Genomic DNA, 27,991 nt, shown 5'->3' with positions numbered 1-27,991 from the left:
AGTGGTTGCCATGTTGTACGATGCCCAGAACCTAAGAAGAGGCCATGTGTTGTTGCCGTGGTTGACAGCCCCAGGTGCGCTCCCAGCAGACAGCCTGCACCAACGCCAGCCTTGAGAGCGATCATTTGGCACTGACCTCAACAGACGCTTCGAGGACAGCAGTCCCCGCCAACACTGGACTGCCCTTTCTGAATGAGCACCAGAGAGAACTGCCCTGCTGAGCCCAGCCAGCGCGCATCGCTGTGAGAGATAATAAAACGTTATTGCCTCAAAGCACTACATTTCGGAGAGAACGATTTTACCCTCCATCGATCAACAGGAACACAAGCAATTGCTTGAATTAGTCATGTAAGACAAAGCCCAGGCAAGGTCAGCGGTCAGAGTGCTGGCAGGTGCCTGTAGGCCTCTCTCACCAGGAGGATGTGGCCAGCACAGGCCTGCCTGACGGGGAGTCCTGCTGGAGACAGGGAGGGCTGCAGACGCTGGGACCATCCATCAATCAGCTCCAGAAGCTTGGGCAGCAATCGGGCCAGATCTCTCTGGGCGCTGATGGGATGGCTCCGGACCTAAGTGTGCAGAAGTGATCATTGCATCTGGCTGCTGTTGGTGCCGTGTCCTAGCAGCTGAGAGTGGATGAGCGTCCCTTCCAGCCAAGCCTGGATAAAAATGCCTGTGATAAAAGCACCTGTGATGTCCCATGGGGGATGCCGCCCTGTTGGGCCCTCTGTGGGTACCGTTATTCTGCCAGCTATGAAGCCACCAATTTGTCCTATCATTTTATTCCTGGAAAAAAAAAAGGTGGCATTTGCCCCTCCCAGTTCCCTGCCGTCAGCAGCGTCCTCTGGCATCCTTTGAAGGTGATTTTCTTAGACCCTACCTGCATTATCTTTCTGCGTTGTACTTTACCAAGATCTTGTCTCTCTGTAGAAGGTGACTGGAGACGTGTGTAGGTGCTGAGCTATGACGTGGTGTGCGTGTAGAGAGAGCTTTACGCTCAGCTCCCGCCGTCCCGCCTGTGTCGGTCCAGGGACACAGCCACCACTTGCCATTTCCTGTCCCCTCCACGTGGGGGAAGACACAGGCCCCCCTCCCCCTGGCAGTGCTGCTCTGCCCATAATTGATGGTTTGCGCTGTGTCCTTCATTTGCCTTCTCTGGCCGTGCATAAATAACCCCAGTTCCTCGTGTGTTTCTTTGCCATCTCCGTTTCGCAGGCCCTTAGCCCGTTTCATTTCATTCTCCACTATCAATGGTTTTAAGGCCCCTTGGAAATATAAAAGTTGTCTGAATAATAAATCATCATTTTGGCAAATGATACTGAGACATTTAGAGAGATAAAATTAATCACCCCTTATAGCTATGTAGCAGCTTCGCGGGGAGCACAGAGCAGCAGTAGCGCTTCGAGTTCATTCCTGTCCCATCCCCGGAGGGTGAGGGCAGGAGTCGTTTGTTTATTTTGTAGGGGGCGAGGCCCCGGAGGTGTGGGTGACTTCTCTACCCACACCCCTTGGTGAGCACCGCACCGAGAGGTCTCAGCGCCCCTTCCCTCTGATGCAGCTCCCATGGGCATGCGGGCCCTGCCCAGGAGGCTGTGGGCTCCCTGCATGGGCATCTTCTGCCCAGGTTCATGACCCCAAAGCACATTTTCCCAACAGTGAATTCCCTGCTCCGAAGGCTGCAGTATTTCCCACCCCACCTAGTCCAAAGCTCACGTGTTCTACCGAGATTCAGCTAACTGCATTCTGAGAAACTGACACTCACGGAAGCTAAGTGAGTTGCCCAGACTCACCCAGCTATTAGGTGGCAGTGCTGGGGTCCGAGGTCGGTGTATCTAGCATGCTTTCTGTTCCCTAACCGAGCTGTCTGTTAGGATCACCTGCTTTAGAAATGAAGCCAATATGCACGCACATGTGCACACACACACACACACATACACACACCCGTGCACGCTCTTGGCTCAGGTGATTGAAGGGACAGTGCAAGGCTGGTCTCAGGCATGGCTGGGTGCTGTTGGGTCTCAGTCTGTCTCTCTTGAGCCCTGTGTCCTCTGAGTCAGCCTCGTGTTCATCCTTCCCCAACCACAGGTCCGTTGGTCTGGCTGTGACAGAAGCAGGGGGACTTCCTCCGTGGCAGTTCCTGCAGCAGTGCTGGGGGTCTTTTTGGTGGGTCCCAGCCCAGGTTCTGGGTGTATCCCCCCGTGCTCAGGGACTGAACTCACTGGCTGGCCGGAGCTGCTCCTTCCCCGGAGGTCTGGGGTGGACTGGGGCATCGTAAGGGCAGCGAAACGAGAAGGGCATGGACAGTTAGGACAAGGGTGGTGAGTGAGTGCTGGCCAGCAGAACCTCATCCCTTGCTGGGCTGGGGCCTCTCGCGTGGGCGGTCCCTGTCCCCCAGCCTCTCTCTGACTGTGCCTTCCCCCTTGTCCTTGTCCCCACCCTTCCTGTCTGGATCCTCCTGTACCCTTTCTTTGGTCTGTTTCAAACCTCCGTGGCCCGAGGATGCCTTCCTGAGCCCTTGGCCTATGGGGCTTCCTTCCTTGAGATCCCATGATAGCTTCCTGCTCTCCCTCATTTCCACTGGGGAAAGACTTGGGCTTGGCACACTTTTCCAGGAGAGAGAACCCGTGTATGTGTGTGAACCAAACAGATCGTGGGGAATTTTTCTTAAAGATTTATTTTAAAGGCAAAGAGAGAGGGACACACACACACACACACAACGCCCATCTGCTGGTTCACTACTCAGATGACCACAGTGGTGTGCACTGGGCCAGACTAAAGCCAGGAGCTAGAACTCCATCAGGGTTTCCCATATGGATGGCAGGGACCATCATCTGCTGGCTTCCCCGGCACATTAGCAGGGAGCTGGATTGGAAGTAGAGCAGCTGGAGCTTGAACGAGGGCTCACGTGGGATGTCGGGGTCACAGGTGGCGGCTTAACCTGCAGCACCACAATGCCTGCCCTGGATCGTAGGGTCTTCATAGACTACGGTGAATGTGACTCTGAGTGCTGTGAAGAAAGGCTGGCCTGGTCTTCCCGCTCTCTGAAGGGGGCATTTCTGCCTGGGACATGGTTTTCTTGCTCTGCTCCTGGCCAGTTGGAACTTCCCTGCAGGCCCGTCCTTGGCTGGGCAACTACACTTGACAATACACGCACACGCCCAGCATCAGACTCAACCTACTCACTCGCTCACAGATCAGGAGTCAGAGGTGGGAGAGGCTGAGCTGCTTTGGCTGGGTCATGCAGTGGGCGAGGTGCACAGTGAGAAGTGGAGACTCCACCTGGCACCCTGCCTGGTGCTCCCTCCTCTCTCTGCTTGTCCGGGGGCTGGAGAGTGACCCGGGAGCAATGCTTGAGGATTGCAGGTCGACCCCAGCCCGAAGGCAGAAGGTTCCTGGGGCCACAGGGAGGGTCTAATGGTGCCTCCTGGAGACTGGTCCCCCAGCCCTGGGCGCCCGTGGGCACTGAGTCAAGCCGTGGACACCTGCATTGGTCTGGTGACAAGTGCCAAGCATGGCTAGTTTCAGTTAGGAAAATGACACTGCGGCCTTTCCTGCAGCTGCAAGGTCCCGTCCCTGGCACCCTGGAGGAGGAGTGAGCCTGGCAGGGTTGGGGCCCTCGGTCCACTCCCATGAGGAATCCCCCACAAAGTCCTGGGGTCCCCCACTTCCCCTGAATCAATGAATTATTGCTGTGGCACTGCACGGTTACTCAGTTTGAATAAAAGGGAAACTCTCATATGGAGTGTGCTATTTTTAAGAGCTACTAGTTAAGGAATAAAATTCCGTGAAACACAATTATTTAGCTGTCTTTGTTTAACAACATTCATCTAATTAACCATCAGTAGCATCTATTGAGATGCCGGGCAAGTACACCCTACTGCAAAGCTTGTTTGGGAGGGAAAATAAACAAATTCATTTTCTCAACCCAAGTAATGAAAATCTTCCCTCCGAGAGGAGCTGTTACAGTGAGGGTAGATGGGTAGGGGGCTGACTTTGTCCTGGGGATGCTTTGCTCAGGCCCCTCTCAAAAGCTGCCTTGTGGCACAGCAGGTTAAGGGGCCATTTGGGAAGTTTGCATTCCATATCAGAATGCCTGGTTCGAGTCCTGCCTCCTCTACTTCTGATCCAGCTTCTTGCTCCTGCATCCTGGAGGCAGCAGATGATGGATCAAGTACTTGGGTCCCTGCCACCCATGTGGAAAACCCAAATGGAGTTCTGGGCTCCTGGGTTTGGCCTGGCCCAGCCCTGGCTTTTGTGGGTATTTGTGGAGTAAACCACTGGATGGAAGATCTCTCTCTGTCACTCTGTATTTCAAGTAGAAGAAAATAAATGAACATGAAAAAAATAAAAGCTTCCCTATGAATTAGCTTTTGGGGACCCCCGGCTCTGAGAGCCTCTCCCCTTCCCCAGTAATGTCTTCCTCCCTGCACACCCTCCCTTCAGGCCTTCTTAGAGCTCCTTTCTACTTATCTTTTAAAAAGTTTAAGTCTAAACAGTTTCAGACTGGTGGAAGAGTTGTTCCTCTGTTACAAAGAATCCCAGTGCATTGTGGTGAGCTGAGTTCCCACCAGAAGATACTGTGAAGTGCTAACCTCTGGGCCTGCACAGTGTGACCCTCTGTGGAAAGAGGGTCCTTGCAGCTGTAATTAGTTGGATTAGGACCAGGCCATCCTGGAGCTGGGGGTGGGGGTACTCCGGTGTGACAGGTGTCCATATTAGAAGAGCATTGTGGAGGCTGGTGCCACGGCTCACTAGGCTAATCCTCTGCCTTGCGGCGCCGGCACACCGGGTTCTAGTCCCGGTCGGGGCGCCGGATTCTGTCCCGGTTGCCCCTCTTCCAGGCCAGCTCTCTGCTGTGGCCCAGGAGTGCAGTAGAGGATGGCCCAAGTCCTTGGGCCCTGCACCCCATGGGAGACCAGGATAAGTATCTGGCTACTGCCATCGGATCAGCGCGGTACGCGGCGGCCATTGGAGGGTGAACCAATGGCAAAGGAAGACCTTTCTCTCTCTCTCTCTCTCTCACTGTCCACTCTGGCTGTCAAAAAATTAAAAAAAAAAAAAAAAAAGAAGAGCATTGTGGATACAGACCAGCACGCACACGCAACGAGGCAGTGTGCACGTGGAGGCGGAGATGGGGTTGGGGGAGCACCCAAGAGCCGCGAACCACTGGGAGCTGAGTCTCCCTCCAGCCCTGGGAAGGAACGGCCCTGCCAACACCTGGTTTTCACCTGCCTCCAGAGCTGTGAGAGGATGTCTGGTGTTGTTACAGCCACTCTGTCATTATTATTATTATGATTATTATTATTATTTGAGAAGCAAAGAGTCGGAGAGACAAGAGAGAGCTCTTACCCACTGGTTCACTCTCTGAATATTCATGACAACTGGGGCTGGGCCAAGCCAAAGCCAGGAGCTGGGAATTCAATCCAGGCCTTGTATGTGCTTGGAGGGGCCTAACTGCTAGAGTCATATCCCCAGGCCTCCCCGGGTCTGCATCGGCAGGCAGCTGGGATAGGAAGCCAGAGCCGGTCCTCGAAGCCAGGTACTGCTGTGTGGTCAAATCCCTGCCCTGAGTTTATGAAAACTGACCTTCGGCCAGACGCCTCAAACGTTAGCTGTCTACCCTGCTGCCCTGTCGCCCCTCCCCCCTTATCCCCGCTGCACACATGTCATTGTTCTGCCCCAGACTGTTTGAAAGGGAGATGCAAATGTAATGTCTCTGTACACCCGAATACGTCAGCGTCTGCTTCCTGGCATCGAGGAAACTCTCTTACTGACCATAGTGCACCGATCAAGATCGGGGGATTAATGTGCATGCAGCACTATTGCAGTCCGTCTAATCTGCAGAACTTCAAATTTCGCTAATTTCCCTACTATTGCCTTTGTTGCAAAAGAAAGTGATAGTTCATCTGATCCCTTTTATCTTTTAAAATTACTTTTAATTCAGATTTTGTCTTGGGCTGTCATTGAGTGGGTTAAGCTGCCTCCCACATGCCGGCATCCCATATGAGTGCTGATTTGAAACCTCACTGCTCCATTTATGATCCAGCTCCCTGCTAATGTGCCTGGGAAAGCAGCAGAAGATGGTGCAAGTCCTTGGGCCCCTGCACCCACGTGGGAGGCTTGGATGGAGTTTCAGGCTCTTGGCTTTGTCCGGCCCAGTCCTGGATTTTGTAACCATCTGGGGAGTGAACCAGTGGATGGAAGAACTCTCTCGCTCTCTCTGCCTCTCCTCTCTCTGTGTAACTCTGACTTTCAAATAAATAAATAAATCTTTTTAAAAAATCTTAATTTCTTTTATCTGCTATTAATGCAAATGCACATTGTCCTGAGGACTGTGGGGCCTTTGGGGAATTTTGACCTGCATGGAGTTGGTGGGAGTCTGGGCTGCAGGTGGAGGGTGCAGGCATGGCCAAGGTCACTAGGACAAAGCCTTTCTGGGTAGGGGCCCTTATGGGTTCTTTTTTCTGGAAAAGGAGACGTATAAGAGAGGATTCTGAGAGCTCTTGGCCGGCCGGTAGACAAGGTGATGTTCGGGGTGCCTTTCCCTGCCTGCCTGGGCTCCACTTAGCTCCACCCTCCTCTTGGGTGCCTGGTGGGTCACAGGGTCCTGAAGCACCTTTACCCCGGGGGACGGGGAGGGGAGGTGGTCTCCCCTTCCCACCCAGGAGCAAGGTGCCGTGGCTAGGAAGGGTGCTTCAGCCGGGGTGAAGACAGGTGAAGCTCTGGGGGTGAGGGGGAGGCCAAGGCGGTGCCCAGAGAAGTTGGCAGGGGCTCTACGGGGAGGGTTTTCATCTCCTGTCCTCGGCCACCGCACCCTCTACCTTGCAGCGGGCAGTGGTCCCCTGCTCTCCTGTCTACCACCGTGGCCCTTTAGCCTCTGTCCTCTCCCGGCTGTCAGGGCATTGCCCACCTCCTCTCTAGTGAAGAGATTCCAGTGAGCGCTGGGGTGAGGGGCCCCAGCGACCTGCCCAGACAGCCCGACCCTGAGCTCTGGAAGCACGTGCAGAGGTGGACTCTGATCTGTCCTGGAGCTGGGCGGGGGCGTGGCTGGGAGACCAGAACCCGGCCCACTGAGTCCCAGACCCCAGCAAGGGGGAGCCTGTTGCACTGGACCCTGATGCCATGGCTGGGCACACTTGGGCACCTGTGCAGGCTCTGGGGCCACCCTCCCAGTCCCACTTTCTGCAGCTTTCCTTCCTCAGTTCACAGACTTACTCAAGTCCCTTGTCTGCTCTCCAATTTAAAACCAGCACCCCTGCCTTTGTCCCGCCCCTCCTGCCTCTCTCACCCTGGGAGGCTGCCTGCCCCCTTTCCACGGCGCCTCCCACCTGCTGCCCCCTCCTCCTCAGACTTTCCCTGTGGTCGGGCTGACGCTTGGCCCCTTCGCTTCCTGCACATCGCTCTGCACACGTGAACAAACGTGGCTTCCTCTGCTCTCAGGCCGCTGTGGCTTGGCCCAGGGCTCCCCACCTGCCGCCGTCTGATAGCGTTCTTGCCTTTCGCCCTGGATTCCAGAAGCAGGAGATGCTGTGAGCTTTTGTCACCTCTCGAGGAGGAGATACAGAGTCTTCTCGGTTCCCCCACCGAGGAAGAACCTACTTGCTTGAATCTTCCCGTGATGTGGTTGAGAGAACCCGGGGCTGTTACTCTGAACAAGAAAGATATCAACAGGACGTCTTCAGAAACTGCCCCCTGTGCCAACATAGAGTAGCGTGGGTCAGAGCTGCAGCAGGGTCAGGCTCGCTGGCAAAATGCAGGAGGCTCGCTGGAATTAGAATTACACTTAAACAGTACACACTTTCAAAAATATTTGTTTTATTTGAAAGACAGAGTGACAGAGAGAGAGGGAAAGACAAAGAGAGAAAGAGAGTTTCCATCCAACTGGTTCACTCCCCAAATGGCTGCAAGGGCCAGGGCTGGGTCAGGCTGAGCCAGGAGCCCACAGCTTCATCTGGGTCTCCCACGTAGGTGGCAGCATCAGAGCGGGTGGTTTAACCTGCCGTGCCACAGCACCAGCCCGACAGTACACACTTTTTAATGTAAGAATGTCCAAGGGCCGGCACCTGCAGTGCCAGCATCCCATATGGGCGCTGGTCCGAGACCCGGCTGCTCCATTTCTGATCCAGCTCTCTGCTGTGGCCTGGGAAAACAGTAGAAGATGGCCCAAGTCCTTGGGCACCTGCACCCATGTGGGAGACCCGGAAGAAGCTCCTGGCTCCTGGCGTCAGATCAGTGTAGCTCCGGCCATTGCAGCCAATTGGGAAGTGAACCAGTGGATGGAAGATCTCTCTCTCTCTCTCTGCCTCTCCTTCTCTCTCTATTTAACTCAAATAAATAAATCTTAAAAAAAAGAATGTCCCAAAAGTTACTTGCAAGATGCACTGAGATATTGCCTGTGATACTTATGATAATAAAATAATGATTCATTTTATTTATTTATTTATTTTAGAGAGAGAGTCAGAGAGAGAGAGAGAGAGGAGTCTTCCATCCACTGGTTCACTCCCCAAATGGCCACAACTGCCAGAGCTGAGCAGATCCAAAGCCAGGAGCCAGGAGCTTCTTCTGCATCTCTCACACTGGTGCAGGGGCCCAAGGCTTGGGCCATCTTCTGTTGCTTTCCCAGACCACTGGCAGGGAGCTGGATCAGAAGAGGAGCAGCCGGGACTAGAACTGGTGCCCATATGGGATGCCGGCGCTGCAGGTGGAGGATTAACCTATTGAGCCACAGTGCCAGCCCCATGATTCATTTTACCTGAGCATCTTGTTTGTTGATTTGCTAAATCCCTGCCCCTAGCATTGACATGTAAGCCACAGCTGGCAGGAGCTGAGGGCCTTCTCATGAGATGGAGTCCCACCTGTGGGACTAACTGAAGCTGGGGGCAAGGCAGTGACAGGACCCTGGCACAGCCAGGCCTCGAGTCGGCTGAACTCCCCAGCCTTCAAGGGCAGTGCCTCCGTCATCTCACCCCTGGGCAGGTTACTCTGGGACCCTTTTCTGTCTTCCAGCTTCTGTCTGGCCAAAGCCAGGAGCCAGGAACTCAATCCAGGTCTCCCATGTGGGTGGCAGGGACCCAGTGACTTGAGCCATCACTCTCTGCCTGACAACTTGACCCACCTCTGGGTCAAGGTCATTTAAAGAGAAAACTTGGTTCCTCCACTGCCGACGGAGAAGCAGTCCTCACTGATCACAAGTTCAAAGCGACTCTAAAACATCAGGGTTGGGGCTGGTGCCGTGACTCACTTGGCAAATCCTCTGCCTGTGGCGCCGGAATCCCATATGGGCCCCGGGTTCTAGTCCCGGTTGCTCCTCTTCCAGTCCAGCTCTCTGCTGTGGCCCGGGAAGGCGGTGGAGGATGGCCCAAGTGCTTGGGTGCCTGTACCCTTGTGGGATACCGGGAGGAGGCACCTGGCTCTTGGCTTCGGATCGGCATAGCTCCGGCTGTGGTGGCCAGTTGGGGGGTGAATCAACAGAAGGAAGACCTTTCTCTCTGTCTCTCCCTCTCACGGTCTGTAACTCTACCTGTCAAATAAATAAATAAAAAATCTTTAAAAAAAACACATCAGGGTGATGAAATGGCTGATACCAAACCCTGACTTTGGACTCTGAGTATGAAACCTGCTTCAATTTCTTAAAGAGAAATTAGCAAGTGGGCAAGTTGCAAAGGATACCTTTGTCCCCAACAAGGGACCTTGTTCCTGACACATTCCAGAAGGCCCAAGAAGGATGGGGGAGGGACAGCTTTCCCACCCACAGTCTGTGTCCGTGCCTCCCTGGCCGATGAGACCCTCGCTCGCAGGAAGTGCTGGTGTTGTTAGTTCTTGGCAGTAATCAGGACGCTATTTAAAGTGGTTTCTTCAAGGTCCTTCACAAATGGATTCTCTCTGTCTGGAGGTGTTTGTGGAGCGGGGAATCTGATTTCTGCAGGGCGTGCCCAGCTGACCTGGCCTCAGGGATAACATCCCGGAGGCCACGTGCCAACTCCAGGCAGCGCCATCGGGGTCCCCATGGGACTCTCTTGTCCCCATGAATGAGCCCCCTTGCCAGTCGCTGTGTCCTGCCAGTTCCCCGACGCTGACCCTCTGCCCTCTCCCCGCCTCCAGACCCCTGGTTTGGTGAGAAAGACCACCTACGGGAAAAGTGCTGGATGAACTGATAGGCCAGCCGTTGGGACTGTGAGTGGGTGAGCCCCATCCCCGGAGGGCCGTCCAGAACTTGAAACAATGTGCTGCAGGGCAGTTAGGTTTTATGGCATGATCGGTTCAGGACAGTAAACTTTCATTGAGCACCTAATATGTTCCAGACGCTGCTGGGCCTGCGACGTGCCTGAAGCGCTGTTTCGGGCTTGACGGAGTGTGGTCTTGCGGGAGAGATGGGCAGAGGGCAAGTGGGCGGTTGTGGCCATTCAGTGTGATGTGGGAGGGGGTCCACCTGAGAGGCTTGGCCAAGCTGGCAGCCGTAGAGGAGCTGCGGGTGGGGGTGAGTCTCGAAGGGTGAGGAGGATTGTCGTGTGATGCGTAGGGAGGCAGGTGTGCGGGTAGGGCATCCGGCCAGCCGAGGTGCAGGCGGGGCGTGGGCATTCTGTGTGCCGAGGCTCGGTTGCCTGCCCTGTTTTCCTGAGGGGTCCTGTGCTGGAAGGGGGTGGAGCCACCTGAGGCTGGAGAGACAAGCACAGGTGGCTGGGGAGATGCCACAGCCGGGATGTCCACCCTGATATCCTTCCTCCAGAACCCTGGTTGGCCAGTCCAGCTTCCTCTCGCTCAGTCCTCAGTAGACAGAGCAAGCAGTGTTTTGCTATCTTTGGCTGCACAGAACCAGTCGCCTTTGGGCCGCTTCGTAGGGATGACCCTTTGAGCCTTCTCACTTCTTCAATGCCTGTTGAACATTTTGGAGGTTGGCTTGTAATCCCTCCGCGAGTTGAGGACACCGAGCCGAAGGTCTCCTGGCCATCAGAGCCGCGTTGGATGTCACCCAGGGAAGGAATGTGAACAGCTCTGCCCTGGAAATCCGTGATTAATAGACATGATCTCCACCAGAGCATTAATTTCGGGCATAATCAAAGCTTGCTGAATTATTTCAGTGTCAGCCCATGACAGAGAAGTCAGTCTGGGATTAGCATTTTGATTTAAAGTTCAATGGGTGGTATTTATCTTTATTTCTGTCGCATATGGGTGATTGACTGTCTGTCCTGGAAAATAAAAACAAATGCTACTTCCCCAGTCAAGTGAACAGGGCGGGGAGGGGGGTGTAATTTAGAGGCACGCTCTCACGGTTGGCTGGACCCGTGGCGAAGGGGTTGGCAGCCTCCCCTTGGCTTCCACAAGGTGTGTGGGTTGCAGGTGCCTGGTTCTGCCAGGGGCCAGGTGCCTGCAGGAGATGCTGCGTTAACATCTGAGCAGGTGTGTCGCTCCTGATGGCAGTGCCGTGGCTGAGTGGCTGCTTGAGGCAGGAGCCGCCGCTGTGCGGTGTTGGAGGTGGTGGAGACATGAGGTCCACCCCAGTGGAGCTGGGTCCCTGAGCTGGACAGCAATTGCATGGTGGGAGAGTCCAGCCCAGGGGTAGGCTACTTGGAGCCTGCAGAGGGGTTATAATGAGCAACACTGATAAAAATGGGTGAACTTGACCCTGACTGTTGGGCATGGTGCAGCCGGGCCCCGTGCAAGTGCCTTTGCCTGAGCTGTCTTCGACCTGCCTGCTCTCCAGTAGGGATAAAGACCTGGAGGCCCAGCCAGACCGGTGACCTCACCAAGCCCCCAGCCCTGAGCAGTCTGGCTCAAAAGCCGATGCTCTTGTCACTGTAGCACCGGATGCGTCCATCCTGATGGCAACGACTCTGGGACTGGGGACTTCTGGGGATTTCAAGGCTTCCTGGGTTCCCCAGGGCTCCCACCCCACAGGGCCCCACACCTTGAACCCCCTTCCTCAGAACCTCAGAGCTCCTGTCTCCACTCTCGCGGGCCCCGGTGGCCACAGGCCCGGGAGCCGTTTTGCTCCAAATGCAGAAGTGACCCACGAGTCACAAGCCTTTTCCTAAATGAGGCCTCAGTGGAAGGCTGTGCTGCCATCAGCAATTTGTGCCTCCGGGGGTGTTTTCATTTAAGGCAGAAGTTATTGCAAAGGTACCTGGAGAGCAGGGGAGGAGGCCTCACCCTGGAGAGGAGCCCCCTGGCACAGCCACCTGGGACCCCATGGCCCCAAATGACAGCCAGCCCCTGCCTGCCCTCAGTTCGATGTGACAGCAGTAGCGTGAGGCATGGTTTAAATGTCTAATTACACTCAGTGTTCTCAATTAAAAAGTACATTTTAATAATGGATCTAAGCCCCTTGTTTTTCATAAAACAGATGCAGTTTTTATTTTAAAAGGTGCATTTAAAGAATTACTCATTCATCTAGTTTTAATTTTGCATCTAAAAATATAATAATCCTTTAGGAGTTGCGTTTATTAACACACATTGAAGCAGATCTTTGTAAATTAAGAGGCAGATCGTCTGTGATCTCACAGCTACATGATATATAGTGCGGTGAGGTTTTCAAAGCCGTACTTTATCAGATGAATAGAGCATAAAGGAAGTCCCAGGCATTCCAGTGATTTTGTTTGGTTAAATCCCATATTTTCATATTATGAATATTCACATTCCACAGAAGCACATATTTCCAAAGCCACGTCCATGCGCCGTTAGCAGTTTGGTTATAAATAGGAAACACGGGCCTTTGAAAAATACCAGCAAATAGAAATCAGCGTCACTTGAATCAGGCAAGAAACGCATGGTCTTTCGTTATGCACTGACATCTAGTTTATCCTTCCTGGTAACTCCCTGGCCGGGCGAGAAATCGGGGGTGTCCTGCCTCTCCTGTTCCCAAGTGATGAATCTGGAAGACGTTTGTCTGAAGAAAGACGTCATTGTTGCTCCAAGTAGAAGAGGCACCTGCGATGAGAAGCCTGGCTTGTCATTTCTGTATTCCAGCAAGTAGATGAGTGACACGTGGACTTGGGTGGCATTGCGAAGTTAGGCATCAGCCTGGACTCGCCCCTTAGCCTGTTCAGCCTCAGCCCGAACACGTGGGGTTGATATTGAAAGGGGACGATGGTGGTTGTTCACGGGGCTGGGTACCAAGCTGTCCCCCAGAGTTCAGATGGACCCTTGTCCAGCTATGGAGTATCCTAGTGACCAGGGGGACAGAACCATGGATATGAGTGCCTATTTGTAAAACTTATCTTTAAAATGTCAGAATGATCTATACTCTCAAGCCACCCCAAAGCTAAGAGATATATTCCGTAGTCTATGTTTTGTCTTTGAACCTTAGTATATCTTTTTGATAACAAAGGTGAAAATATTTTAAAATTTGAGTTTAATTAAAAATGGATGTTTTTAAACTTGATTTACTCTTAGGGTTCGGTGTTGTGACACAGAGGGTCTGCTTCGCTTCCAATCTAGCTTCCTGCTGATGTGCCTGGGAAGGCAGTGGATGATGGTTCAAGTGCCTGGGTCCCTGCCACCCACATGGGAGATATGGATAGGGTTCCTGGCTCCTGGCTTTGGCCTGGACCAGCTCTGGCTGTTGGGGCTATTTGAGGAGTGAACCAGCAGTTGGAAGATCTCTTTCTCTGTCTTTCTCTCTATCTCTATGCCTTTCAAATAAATAAATTAATTAGAGACAAGAGAAAATCCGATTTACTCCTGAATAATCCCCGATTGTCATCCCCTTGGCTCCTAGGGACACGGATCTTGTTGGTACAGACCCAAGGATGACCACCTGATGGTTCCTGGGGACCAGGAGGCTCCACGGAATGTCACTGGTCCCGGGAAGTGGCAGGGGAGGGCCAGTGGCACCTTGCCGGAGCAGGGAAGGATGGGGCCTGGGTTGCACCTGGTGGGGAGGAGAGGTGTGCTTAGTCTGGGGCTTCTGTGGGCCTGACTGACCTGCTTGTCACTGCGATTTGCCCAAGGAACAACGTCTCGGAGAGGCTGTGCTGTAGCCCCCGGCCACTGAGAATGAGTCAGAACTTGGGTGGGGCAGCTTGGTGGAGTTTTTAACGGTTCAAACCAGGGAAAGGTGAGATAGCCTCCGTCGTGCGCTTTGTCGCCTCCAGCTGCATTGGAGACCCAGACCCCGAGCCTCAGGGAGCACTGGACATTACCTTGTCATAGAGCAAGACAGTACGGAGCGTGGGAGGGTCCCGGGGCAGGGAAGGAGTGAGGGTGGGAGTGTGGGGGCACAGAGTGGGGCTGCTGCCTGGGAGGGACTCAGCCCCAGCACTGTTCAGGAGGCTTAGCGGGTCAGTGGGGCTGGATCCTGCTTCCTCTCCGCCCCTGGACACTCTCACACCCATGGCCTTGTCGTCTGGGCTGTGCCTTCTGATGGGGGAGTGGTCGCCACACAGGACAGAAGCCAGGATCTGGGAGGTGTAACAGAAAAAGGCAGGTTTCTCTGTGGCCAAGGCCGTGGGCCGGGAGAGCTCATTTACCTTCATCTCCTTTTGCCAAAGAGGGACCCGAGGCCGGGACTGGGCGGATCCGGCGCTGGCCGTCCTCACCACTGACTCCCAGTCCTGGCCTCTGTCCTCTCTTGGCTTCCTGGCTTAGTTTGGCTCTTGGGGACATTTCTACAGATTCTGCTAGAATTTCCTGCTCAGGTGTTATCCTCCTGTAGGCGGGCAGTTCACAATGGTGTCTGTCGTCTATTGTGTCCCAGTGGAAAACCGCATCAGCCGTGCTGCGCTCAGAAGTCACGGGAGAACAGTTGCTCACCACCCTTCTCTAAGAAACACTTCCCTTAACAGGATCCTGTCATCAATCACACGGCGCTTTCTTGCTCTTTGAAAATTAGTATCTGGAAAGTTCCTGGCTGTGTGGCTGGATCCCAGACAAATGCTGTCATCTGAAGACGCGCCCAGAGCAGCCACCGCCACCTGGTGGCCATGTACCCTAATTACAAGCAAAGTATGCAAAAAGTGGGTGGCTTTCTTGGGTTCAGAGGTGTGGCTAGAGGTCTGAAGCTGACCAGGAGAACATTCTACTCCTGTTTTTAATAAAATCCAGAACAAAATAATTGGACATGGTCTAGAATATGTCCAAGAAGTGCTTTCTTTTCATCCATTAATTCATCAGCTAATATTCTGGTGGGCGAGAGTATGAAGTAGTATGAAGAGTATGAAGTGTGTCACCTCATTGGATTCACAATATCCAGCCCCAAGTAGCAGCCCTGGTTTACAGATGCAGAGAAGTTAACAGGCAGCGCTGCACAGTCAGGATGCGAAATGAGCCTTCGTTCAGGCCTGAGCCCGCCCCTGCCTCCGTGTCTCAGTGCCGGCTGACTCTGCAGCCTGCTGTGTGCTCCCCGGCTCAGTGGAGCAGCCATAGCCCTGCCGCCACCACACGCGTCACTGGCTGGGGTCTGGTGCCACGCAGCCCACAGAGCGACTGCTCCGAGCTGCACTTGCTGGCGTTTCTGGAGGGGCGATGGGGCGAGTCTTGGGGAATGGGCACAGGACACAGCGAAGCTGTTTTGGGTGTGTCTGGCAAACATCTCTGCCCCTGGACGCTGGGAGGCCCTGCTTGCTCTCAGACACAAGACTCAGCTGGGGTCACGGCCTCCCGCCAGGCTGCTCCTGAGGACAAGAGAGGAGGTGGCTGGGGCCAGTTCTGGCACAGGGCAAGACAGAGGTGAGTGGTGAGCAGTGTGTGTGTGTGTGTGTGTGTGTGTGTGTGGAGGGGCAGGGGGTGGATCTCAGAGCCATCTGAGAGTGTTTCCCGGGACCCCTGGTGCCCCAGAGGGGAGACCCGAGCCCACAGATGGCGGGAGCTGTTTGTGTGAGGAGTGGAAACAGCCTGGAAGTGGTTCTGCTGTGTGCTGCCGGGGTACCCCTGGCTTCATGAACAAGTGAAGGGTGATTGTGCTTTGTGGAGGGTAGCTCAGAGTGAGGCAGGACTGGGGACCCGGGGCAGGAGCAGGGCTGCTGTTTGTTTCTGGGGGCCCCAGCGGCCCCCCTGCCGCTTAGTAGCGAATCCCTTTCTCCTCCACTCCCTTCCCCCGACCCCTCCATCAGAGTCAGGATCACATTGCCCATGGCATTGGGTATTTCTGTGCCTCTGCCTCCCCGTGCAGCCTGAGCCACCAGGACTCAGGGACCAGACCTTGCTTTATCCACAGGAGGCCTCTGTCTGTATGGACTGTGCTGGGCTTGTAGCTGGCCTGAGCAGGCACCCAGAGGCTTGCTAAGGCCATGGGGCGCATAATCAGGTGAGGCCATCTGCTGGATTTTCATTGGGTAAAATGGCCAATTTTTAAAAGTTGACCATAGATTTTTTAAAAAGATTTATTTATTTGAAAGAGTTACACAGAGAGAGAAGGAGAGGCAGAGAGAGAGAGAGAGAGAGAGAGAGAGAGAGAGAGGTCCTCCATCCACTGGTTCACTCCCCAATTGGCTGCAACGGTCAGAGTTGAGCTGATCCAAAGCCAGGAGCTTCTTCCAGGTCTCCCATGTGGGTGCAGGGGCCCAAGGACTTGGGCCATCTTCTACTGCTTCCCCAGGCCACAGCAGAGAGCTGGACTGGAAGAGGAGCAGCCGGGACTCGAACTGGCGCCCTTATGGGATGCTGGCACTGCAGGCTTTACCTGCTATGCCAAAGCACTGGGCCTGACCATATATAAATTTTTTTTTCTTTTCCTGTCTTTGTGCTGACCAAATAAATTCAGTCTGGCTCTCAGATGCAATAGCAAAGCACACACACAGCCTATGGATGCCCTAACCCTTGAAAAGTAGTTTCCTGGTGCCCGTCCCTAATTAAATAGAATGAACACATGTCTTTCCACGGCATGAGCGTGTAAGAGCACCCACTTCATAAGAAGGAAAATTTTATGAAGTTGTTTGAGTCGGGACCATAACAATACTAATAAAACATATTTTATGAAGTTGGCAAGCACTGTGGTCTGCGTGTTATTTTGCAGAGAACAGAACTGCTACACGTTGTAAACGGGAGCTCCCTCGCTGCCTCGTGGTCCCTCTCCTCTGGAGACAGATGGGACAGCTCCTGCTTTAAGAGTTCTTTGTAAGGGGGCTGGTGCTGAGGTACAGTGGGTTAACGCCCTGGCCTGAAGTGCTTGCATCCCATATGGGTGCCTATTAGAGACCCGGCTGCTCCACTTCCGATCCAGCTCTCTGCTGTGGCCTGGGAAAGCAGTAGAAGATGGCCCAAGTCCTGGGGCTCCTGCACCCACATGAGAGACCGGGAAGAAGCTCCTGGCTTCTGGCTTCAGATCAGTGCAGCTCCAGCCATTGCAGCCATCTGGGGAGTGAACCAGTGGATGGTTCTGTCTCTACCTCTCTGTAACTCTGTCTTTCAAGTAAATAAAATAAATCTTTTATAAAAAAAAGAGTTCTCTGCAGAGTTCCAGCACAGGGCAGGATTCAGTGGCCCTGGCTGTGAACTGCTGTTTTGACTGCTTCTTGATGCACCGATTACGGCCCGTCACTCCATGGTGCATGCGGTACTAGGAAGGAACTAGGAAGGAACTAGGAAAGGGGAGTTTGCTGCCCCATCTCAGGTCTGCTTCCAGGGCTTGGGCCTCTTTCCTGGCCTCCCACCCTTTCAGAGCCCCCTGTCCTCGCTTCAGTTCCCTGCACCCTCTAGGAGAGGCCAGGACCTCACAGGGGCTGCTGTGTGAGAGTGGAGTGCTGGTGGGGGAGTGGGCAGGGGTCACGCTACCCAAGGGCATTTTCATGGTTTTTAGGAACAGTTCTCATATGGACAGCAGGCAGGGGCCAGAACAGAAGCCCAGTGAGATACTCAGCCTGCCCAGCCGTGTTCAGACCCAGCCAGGAAGCCATAGAGGAGCGGGACTTCCCCTCCCAGGAACCCCGTTCCACCTGCCAGTCGTGCTGCTGCAGCGTTGTTTTTTCCTGGAAGCCTGTGTCTGTCTGGTGTGAGACAGGCAACAGGTGCTGAGCTGGGCTGAGCCTGGACATTTTGCCTTTTAGTGACCTAAGGAAGGGGGCAGTGTGATGAGGGCTTCCTGAATGGAGGAGTCAGGGTCGACTCTAGCTTAAGAAGTTCTCTTCTGCCTCTTTTAGTGATCTGTTGGAGTTAAAAGCTGACTCTGGGGTGTGTTTGGTGCAGTGGTTAGATTGCACCTGGGATGCCTGAATCCCATATTGGAGCATCTGGTTTGAGTCCCAGCTCCTGTTTCCACCCATCCCCATGCCACTCCACATCTTGGGAGGCAGTGGATACTTGGGTCCTTGTTACCCACAGTGGAGACCCAGCTTGGAGTTTCATGCTCCTGGCTTCAGCTTTGTTCAGCCCTGGCTGTTACAGGTGTTTGGGAAGTAAATCAGTGTACAGAAGGTCTCTCAAAAGATGGCATGGGCATCTTCTTGCCCCAAATCACTGGCTGAAAGTGTAGGAAGAGTATGATGGTTGAGTCAGACTCTCAATCATTCAGATCTCACTTCTGTGTGTGACCTTAAGCCAATGTGTCTCAGTTTCTTCTATAAAAATGGACTTCATTAAATCTCCCTTTCTGGCTTACATGTGGAAATCTGAGATGCTCGGGAGTGTCTGGTATTGCACAGATTGGTTTAAATTCTCCCAGTTCTTTATTCATGTGCGTTATTTGTTGCTCAGGGTCTCCCTCATTGGTTTGCACTTGGCCTGAGCTCATCCACGGAGACTTTGAGAGTTAAAGTAAGAGGACGTCCTAGCCATCACCACATGCCATTGTGGGGTGCTGTGGTCCGTCTGTGATTTCCTGAAGTTCGTATGTTGAAATCCTAAGAATTGGGCACTTTGACAGGTGGTTAGGTCACAACAGGGGAGCCCTCATGATTGGCATTACTGCCTTTCCTAAAGAGACCTCAGGGGCCAGCATGGTGGCACAGTGGGTGAAACCACTGTTCTGCTCTCCACACCAGCATTCCATTTCGAAGCACTGGTTCGAGTCCTGGCTCTCTGTGTCCTATCCGAGCTCCCTGCTCATGCACTTGGGAAAGCAGAGGTTGATGGTCCAGGTACTTGGGTCCTTGCCACCCACATGGGAGACCTCAGTGGAGTTCTGGGCTCCTGGCTTAGGCCTGGCCCAGCTATGGCCATTTTGACCATTGGGGAGTGAACCAGCAGATGGAAGGCTGATCTCTCTCTCTCTCTCTCTCTCTCTCTCTCTCTCTCTCTCATTCTGCCTTTCAAATAATCTTAAAAACAAATAGATAGATAAGTAAATGAATAAAAGAGACCTCGGAGAATGCCCTCACCGATCTGCTGCATGAGGACATAGCCAGAAAGCATCACCCATGGAGCAGGAGGCGGGTCCTCACGGGCTGAAGATCTGCCAGCACTTTGATCTTAGACTTCTGAGTCACTGGAGCTCTGAGGAATGCATTCCTGCTGCTGGTGAGCACCTGGCTGCGGTATTTTGGTACGAGCAGAGACAAGTGCCTCGGAGACTTCCAGGACACAGCTTCACACCCCTCACTCTTCCATGCCCTGCGTCTGAAGCCTCTCCACTGTGGTACCTGCTCCTCCCTGAGCCCCACGCCATTCCCATGCCTGCAGCCAGAAGACCCTTCCTGAAGCACTGATTAGGAAGAGGGACTCTTCTCCAGGTTTGCTGTGGTTGGGCTGCAGACAGCCCTGCCACCTCAGCCTGGCTCTCCACAGGCCCCCTGGAGTCACCTGTGGTTTTCCAACTTTTCCCGCAGACCCCCAAGTCAGATGGCTTGCTCTTCCTGACATGTGTCTCTCTTGTCTCCATGTCTTTGGCTGTCAGTTCTCTGTCTGGAAGACCTGTTCCCCTGATTCCATCTCTTACTCTGTAGTGGCCTGGTTGAAGTGGTTCCTCTGCCAGGAAGCATAGCCAACGTTCCTTGTTGCTGTTATTGGGTGTCTGTTACTATATCTATCTATCTATCTGTCTGTCTACATCATAAACTCAACTCTGCAGGGCTATAGTTATTACTTAGTGTCATCTTATGCCTTTTAATGAAGTTAGGAGAAGACACGGAGACTTTCATATTAACACTTGTGTTTAGCATTTATTTTTGTTTCATCCTGTGTTTTCAAGCCACCTTCTAGGGACATCTCTTTCTGTCCTGAATGATATTCTTCAGCGTTTTGTGTACTGTAGTCAAGTTTGCTAGCAGTGAATTCTATTAGTATTTAGTTACCTAGGAACATCTTTATTCTGCCTTTATTTTTTTAGAGGGTAGTTTTGCTGGGTATAGAATTTCTGGTTGACAGTTTTTTTCTTTTAGCACCTTAACTATTATGGCATTGATTTGGGCCTCTATTTTTTCAAAAAATAAGTCAGATATAAATAACATTGATGTTGCTCTGTATGTGATAATTCAGGTTTTTAAAAAGATTTATTTATTTATTTGAAAGTCAGAGTTACATGGAGAGAGGAAAGGCAGAGAGAGAGAGAGAGAGAGAGAGAGGTCTTCCATCTGCTGCTTCACTCCCCAGTTGGCTGCAGTGGCCAGAGCTGTGCCAATCTGAAGCCAGGAGACAGGAGCTTCCTCCAGGTCTCCCACACTGGTGCAGGAGCCCAAGGACTTGGGTCATCTTCTACTGCTTTCCCAGGCCACAGCAGAGAGCTGGATGGGAAGTGGAAAAGCTGGGTCTTGAACTGGCACCCATATGGGATGCTGGCACCCAGGCAGTGGCTCTACCCATTATGTCACAGTTCTGGCCCCGATAATTCAGTTTTTTTTTTCTTTACAGGCAGAGTGGACAGTGAGAGAGAGAGAGACAGAGAGAAAGGTCTTCTTTTTGCCGTTGGTTCACCCTCCAATGGCCGCCGCGGCCGGCACTGATCCGAAGGCAGGAGCCAAGTGCTTCTCCTGGTCTCCCATGGGGTGCAGGGCCCAAGTACTTGGGCCATCCTCCACTGCACTCCCGGGCCATAGCAGAGAGCTGGCCTGGAAGAGGGGCAACCAGGACAGAATCCGGTGCCCCGACCTGGACTAGAACCTGGTGTGCCGGTGCTGCTAGGTGGAGGATTAGCCTATTGAGCCGCGGCGCCGGCTTCCGATAATTCAGTTTTTTAAAAAAGATTTATTTAATTTATTTGAAATCACAGTGGGGAGGAAGAGCTGGAGTTAGAGCTAGAGCTGGAGTTAGAGCTAGAGCTAGAGCTAGATAGAGACAGAGTTTTCCATCCAGTTCATTTCCCAATGGCCGAACCAGACCAAAGCCGGGAGCCAGGAGCTTCATCTGGGTCTCCCACGTGGGTGGCAGGGGCCCAAGCACTTGGGTCATCTTCTGCTGCTTTTCCCAGGCCATTAACAGGGAGCTAGGTTGGAAATGAACATGAACCAGCACCCATATGGGATGCCAGTGTCACAGGTGGTGGCTTTACTTGCTATGCCACAATGCCAGCCCCTAAATCATTTTTCTCTTGCTGTATTCAAAATGTTCTCTTTGTCTTTTAACAATGGTGTATCTATCTATTGCTTCTCAGCCTTTTGGCTAAGATCAAGTGTAGTAACAATGGTGTATCTAGGTATGAATCTTTTTGTATTCATCCTACTTGGGACTCACTGAGCTTCTTCAATATGTCTGGGTCGATGTTTCTCACAGACTTGGAAAGTGTTAAGCCATATTTCTCAAAAGGTTTTTCAGTCTCCCTTCTCTCTCCTCTCCTGAAATATTTATTCCACGTATATTGATGAACTTGATAAGAACCAATGGATTTCCTTGGCTTTCACTTTAATCTTCTTGCTATCTGCTCTTCAGATGGGATAATTTCCATTGATCTTTCTTCAAGTTCACTGATTTTTTCTTCCTCTTTTTCTCTTGACTTTTTTTGTTTTTTAGCTCCTCCAGAGAGAGTTTTTCAGTTTGGTTATTCTACTCCTCAACTTAAGAATTTGTATTTGTTAAAAATAGTTTGACTCATTAGAGATTATCTCTATTTGTTCATTGAAGCTATATTTTCTTAATTATTTAAAAATTGTTTTCTTTTTTAACATATTCATGTAACAATGGCTTTGGAGTGCTTGTCTGCTGAATGCCACATCTGGGGACTCAGGCGGTTTCTGTCTTGAATATGGGTCACGTTGCCTGTTTCCCTGCATGCGTCATGATTTCTTGTGGAAAATGAGACAGGTTGGATACTAAATTGTAGCAGCTCTGAGTTCCTATTTTTTCCCCAGAAGGATGTTGTTGTTACTGATTTGTTTGTTTGATGACTTGGCTGGGCTCATCTGTGAAGCATGTCCTCCCCATGGTGTGCAACTTTTAGTTTTAGTTTTTGTCCTGTGTTTAAGTCTTCCTAGAGCGAGCCCCCACTCTGTGTAGGCTGGTGATCTGCCTGTGACGCCACAGACCCTGAGCCACTCTGCCACTGGGGAGTAGAGCCCGTTCAAATTCAGGCCGTGCTGAAGTCGGCCCTACTCTGAATCTCTGGTGGAAGCTGTCACTTCTACCATGCACTGCACAGTCTTTGGCATGTGGAAATCTAAGCTTTTCTCAGGTCTTTGCTTGGTGTGCCCATAGTCTCTGCCCAGAACACGCTCACCCCACCCTGCCTGCTGAGACTGTCACTTTGGACAATGCTGATGGATGTAGGTAGTAGCAGCCACTCTGTTTTTTTTTTTTTAAATTTAATTTATTTTTAATAGAGAACTTTTATTTAATAAATGTAAATTTCAAAAGTACAGCTTTTGGATTATAGTGGTTCTTCCCCCCATAACCACACTCCCATCCACAAACTATCCTATCTCCTACTCCCTCTCCCATCCCATTCTTCATTAAGATTAATTTTTAATTATCTTTATATACAGAAGATCAACTCTATACTGAGTAGATTTCAACAGTTTGCACCCACACAAACACACAAAGTATAGGGTACTGTCTGAGTACTAGTTTTACTGTTAATTCGCATAGTACAGCACATTAAGGACAGAGATCCTACCTGGGTAGCAAGTGCACAGTAACTCCTATTGTTGATTTAACAATTGACACTCTTATTTATGACATCAGTAATTACCTGAGGCTCTTGTCATGAGCTGCCAAAGCTGTGGAAGCCTCTTGAGTTCACAAACTCCGATCTTATTTAGCCAAGGCTATAATTAAAGTGGAAGTTCTCTCCTCCCTTCAGAGAAAGGTACCTCCTTCTTTGATGGCCCCTTCTTTCCAGCGGGATCTCACTCACAGAGATCTTTCATGGAGGTCATTTCTTGCCACAGTGTCTTGGCTTTCCATGCCTGAGAAACTCTCATGGGCTTTTTAGCCAGATCCGAATGCCTTAAGGGCTGACTTTGAGGCCAGAGTGCTGTTTAGGGCATTTGTCATTCTATTAGTCTGCTGTGTGGCCTGCTTCCCATGTTGGGAATTAATTCTATCAGTTCTTATTAGCAGACACTTTGTCTTATTTATGTGATCCCTTTGGCACTTAATCCTATCTTTATGATCAATTATGAACTTAAACTGATCCCCTTAACTAGTAAGATGACCAGCCACTCTGAATCAAGTACGTCCTTTTTGACCCTGTAGATCTGATGGCCCTCATGTTACCTTCTTCCCTATTGGAGCCCCTGTGTCAGCAGTACTGGTGGGGGGAGGGGGAGTGGGCTGCAGACCTAGGCGAGAATGTCAGGGATTCTGCCTGCTCCTACTAAAAATCCAGGCTGTGGAACACAAACACTTCTCAGACTGCTGAGTGTCTTCGGCCCATTTTCTGAATGCTGAGATGATTGTGCTTGTCCATTTGTCCAGCTTTATTGTTGGTTTTTATAAAAGAGGATTCATGTACTTCTTGCCTCTGCTGTGGCTGTAGTCTCCACCAGGTTGGATATTTTGAGGCGATCAGCTTTCTCCTGGCTGTGCAGCCCCTGGAGTACTTGAGTTCCCTCACCTGCTTACCCCAGAGCTTCTTCAGGTTTGTCCCTGAATCTTCAGTGCCTGGCCCCTAGCAGATGCCCACAGATGTTTGTTGTACTTGTGATCTGCAAGAAAGTGGGCAGAGAGTGTGATCCTTTTAAATACTGGATGTGGAATATTCCAGGGACCTGCTTTGAGTCCCAAGGACAATGTTTTGCCTTCTTGTCCCTTAGTTTCTCGTAGGCACAGTGTCAACGGTGAAACTTCCTGTAATAGTTAATGAGTTCAATAAGATGTTGAAGTCATCTAGAACTGTATCTGGCATGGAGTAGTGCTTTATAACCGTTCATTTCATTTCTTCCCATAAGAGGTAGGATTGATGAAGATAATATGCTGTGTGTAATCCGGCTTATTCATTCATCCATCGACCAACCAATCATCCATTCATCCACCTACCACCATCCATCTTGCTGCAGACACAGAGATAAATAAGACAAGATGTGCGCACCTGAGAAACACACTGAGAAGACAGACCTATGAGCAAAGCCTTACAAAGCTTCTGGCAAGGTCTTTGACAGGCGTGAGTGAAGAACTGCCAGTACAGAGGCCAGAGGGTGGACATTCAGGGTCATATCTGACGTCCGTGACCTTTTGCTGAAGCTTTGATATCCTCTGGCCGGCAGCAGAGAGCCAGAGCAGAGTGAGACAAGAACCCCAAGGCACTCTCTGTATCTTGCAGAATCCTTGTCTGGGGAGACAGAGACCAGTCAGTAGCTGGAGCCGTACTGCCTCTCTGGGAGGTACCGTTCTGGTTTTCCTGCCAAGATCCTGGTCATGTTTGTTGTTATAGCCCAAACATTCACACGTGGCAGGTTTTCACCGGAGTCTGGGACCATCTTGCAAACCTAAACCTATTTTTTTCCTACAGAGGAGACACCCTGACCTGTTGGGTAATTGGAACCAGCCTCTTGACACCATCTGCCCCCCTGTCTGCACACACTCGCACATGCACGGACACACCTGTACATGCACACCCACGCCTGCTCATGCACACATGCATGCTTGCACACATGCATGTTCTTGGGAGGTAAAGGTGTGAAGGTGTGGACCCAGGTCAAGGAAAGATGGCCACCTGGTCATTTTTCTTTTTATTTATTTTCATTTTATCTGAAAGGAAGAGAGGGGAGAGAGAGAGTGAGGGAGAGAGAGCGTGCTCCACCTACTAGTTCACTTCCCAAATGCCTGGAACAGGCAGGGCAGGGCCAGAAGCCCAGAATTCAATCTGGGTCTCCCACATGGGTGGCAGGGACTCAAATACTCGACTGTAACCTGTTGCCGTCCCAGGGTGTGCATTAGCAGGAAGCTGTTTGGGAGTAGAGCCAGGACTCAAACCAGGCGCTCTGATAGGGGATGCTGGTGTCCAAAGTGGTGTCTTAAGTGCTGCACCAAACGCACACCCCCATGGCAGTTTTTCTTCACACCTGCAGAGGGTGTTTTGCCCCTGGGCTGCATCCCTGGGTGAGCGGGGCCACCAGCCCGGGCTCTGAAGTTGGTTTCCTTCTGGGAGCTGGATGGTGTGGCATCCTGTGGGCGTTGCCGCCTCTCACAGGTTCAGGGGGCAGGAGCACGGGCAGACTCTCCTTGGGTCTGTTCATCCGGCCCCTGGGCTCCTACTGTGTGTTCAGCCAGCAAACAGACCCATTTCCGCAGCCGGGCGCTTGATGTCCTGGCCCATCAGAGGCCCACTATGAAGCCGTTCAGTGCTTGCACATTGTGATCTGCTAGGGCAGGGCTCTGAGGCCCCATCTGGGGGAATGTTAGTGCAGCCCAGCCTGCCCATAATGCGGCCTTCGAGATCTCTCCCAAGCCCCTCATTTCCCCTCCACCCCGCATGCACGCCATCGGGAGCGCCTTCCTGCTGCTGGCTGCTAGCCTCCGGAGCTCCATAGTCCGCTTCTACTAGTCATTATTGTTTGCAGCGTCCGTCTCCTGTGATGCCCATGCGGAGAGGGGAGGAACGACTTCTCCCCTCTTTTCTCCATGGAGTAACTTCAAAACCTGCTCCCGGCTCAGGGTGGAGAGAGGGCCCTTTCCGTGTGCATCTTGGCCAAGAGTCCTTTGGGGAAGGAAAAGAGAAGAAGGAGCGAGGCGGGGCGGGGCAGACGGGCTCCGTGCACCGGTGGACACTCCGCGGTCAGTTCTCGAAGCTGAAACTGAAACCTCTGAGTATTTACCCGGCAGGGCCACCTGGATGGGGAATGGCCCCGGAGGATCACGGGATGGGAGTCGAGACAAAAACAAAAGAACTCATTTATTATCCTGGCAGGAAATTTGTTCTTTTGGGTTCTGTTGCTGCAGACATAATGATTTCATTTCCTTGGGTGGTGGGAGATGAATAGCTCGGACTCCGGGGCTTGTGGGCATTGCTGCTTCCTCAGTTTCCCTGGGTGACCTCAACTCTTGCATACATCTTTTTTTTTTCCCCTTGGGGTCAGAGGGCACGTGCTGGTTCATGCTGATTAACAGAACGTGGCCTCCCTGTGGAAGGCTCAGGATGCTGGGAGGTGACCCAGGTTTAAAGCACACATCATGGGAAAAAACATGCCACCCAGAGAAACTGCCTGTGGGAGCCCCTGGGGGTGTGACAGCGGCAGGGTGAGACCAGGTTCCACGGCCTGCTTGGCACGCAGCCCCGCACCCGGTGGCTGGATGCTGTACAGTGTAGGTCCCCCTGGAGGTCGCCGGGGCTAGGACTGCTGCCCGCCCGGCAGCTGCGTGACTCGGTGCAGGGTCCTGAGAGTTTTCTCATCTGTCGGATGTGGAGGCTGCGCTAGTCCAGGCCTGGGAGTGGCTTAAACATGACTGTGTGTGCACGAGCTTTTAGACCAGAGTCCTCTGCCCGAATGGGAGCTCCTGGCGAGCGGTCAGCCTTGTTGTAAGGACACCGTAAGGGAGGACTGGGTCTGTTGGGCTGCCCCCAGTTGGGAGGGGTCAAGAAGAAGGCAGGAAACAGGAAGTCAAAGGCCTTGGCCGGGAGCCCCTGGGGTGACCTGCGGGAGTCATTTCCACCTGACTCCAGAGCTCCATGTGTGTTGAAGCAGACCTCCCACATGGGCAGTCAGAGTTGTGTTTTTGAAAGATATGTAAGCCTGCGCCGAGGCTCACTAGGCTAATCCTCCGCCTGCGGCGCCGGCACCCCGGGTTCTAGTCCTGGTTGGGGCACTGGATTCTGTCCCGGTTGCCCCTCTCCCAGTCCAGCTCTCTGCTGTGACCCTGGAGTGCAGAGGAGGATGGCCCAGGTCCTTGCGTCCTGGCACCGCATGGGAGACCAGGAGGAAGCACCTGGCTCCTGGCTTTGGATTGGCACAGTGCGTTGGCCGCAATGCTCCGGCCGTAGCGGCCACTTGGGGGGTGAACCAATGGAAAAAGGAAGACCTTTTTCTCTGTCTCTCTCTCTCTCACTGTCTAACTCTGCATGTCAAAAAAAAAAAAAAAAGATTAAAAAAAAAGATATGTAGAAAACCAAAGCAGTTTCAACACTATGACTGAAGACGCGCTGTGCGCGGGTGCCCTGCCTGGGGTCGCTTTCTAGACTGTGGGGTGCTGTGGCTTCCTCCCTCGGAGCCTGCCACGCGTGCTTGGTACCTTTGCAACCCAGAGAGTGCCATGTTGACTTCTTCAGGTACATTGTTGTATTGTCCTGTGCCTCGGTTTCCCCATGTGTGTGTCAGCTTCACCCTACACACTCATAGTGGGGAGCTGTGTGAAGAGATGACAGATTGAATGAAGCAAAGTGAAACTGGACCGAATTGTCAGGGCTGCAGAACACCGACCCGTGTGACCAGGGGGCGAGGTTGTCTGCTCCCTGGGGGCCTTGGGAGCAGGACGAGGCTTTCGGGGTAGGTTGGTTCATTCTGGGAAGACTTCCTGGAGGCAAGGGTGCATGTTGATGAAGCATTGCTAAACAAAATCAGTTAAACATGGGTAAGGGAGCAATTTTAATGCACATTTTACTTTTAATATGTTTATAGTGCTGTTAATTATCTGTCTAAGTAGAGAAAATACAAATTGTAGCACATTGAAGGAAGATTGCTGATGAGGATAATAAAATGGAAATTTTAATCAGGACGCTAACTTTAAGTCAAAGGAGGTTTCCTTCTAGGCTGCTGGAGCTCTC

The 27,991-nt window shown here is 52.2% G+C and overlaps 1 protein-coding gene, 1 long non-coding RNA gene and 1 pseudogene across 2 annotated transcripts in view; all 3 read left to right on the top strand.

The window, feature by feature from the left end:
* EPHB1 (EPH receptor B1) overlaps nucleotides 1-27,991 on the top strand; it is a 431,842-nt gene that overhangs the window by 24,032 nt on the left and 379,819 nt on the right. The window lies entirely within an intron of this gene.
* Nucleotides 4-26,038, top strand: LOC138849388 (uncharacterized). Its single transcript, XR_011388196.1, has 2 exons — nucleotides 4-23,098; nucleotides 24,183-26,038. It is a non-coding gene; the product is annotated as an uncharacterized lncRNA (long non-coding RNA).
* LOC127483019 (U2 spliceosomal RNA) lies at nucleotides 21,440-21,520 on the top strand (annotated as a pseudogene).

This window comes from Oryctolagus cuniculus, chromosome 4 (genome assembly GCF_964237555.1).
Source record: "Oryctolagus cuniculus chromosome 4, mOryCun1.1, whole genome shotgun sequence".
Taxonomy (NCBI): Eukaryota; Metazoa; Chordata; class Mammalia; order Lagomorpha; family Leporidae; genus Oryctolagus; species Oryctolagus cuniculus.
Note: the sequence above shows the minus strand (reverse complement) of the source record. Positions and strands in the feature narration are given on the sequence as shown.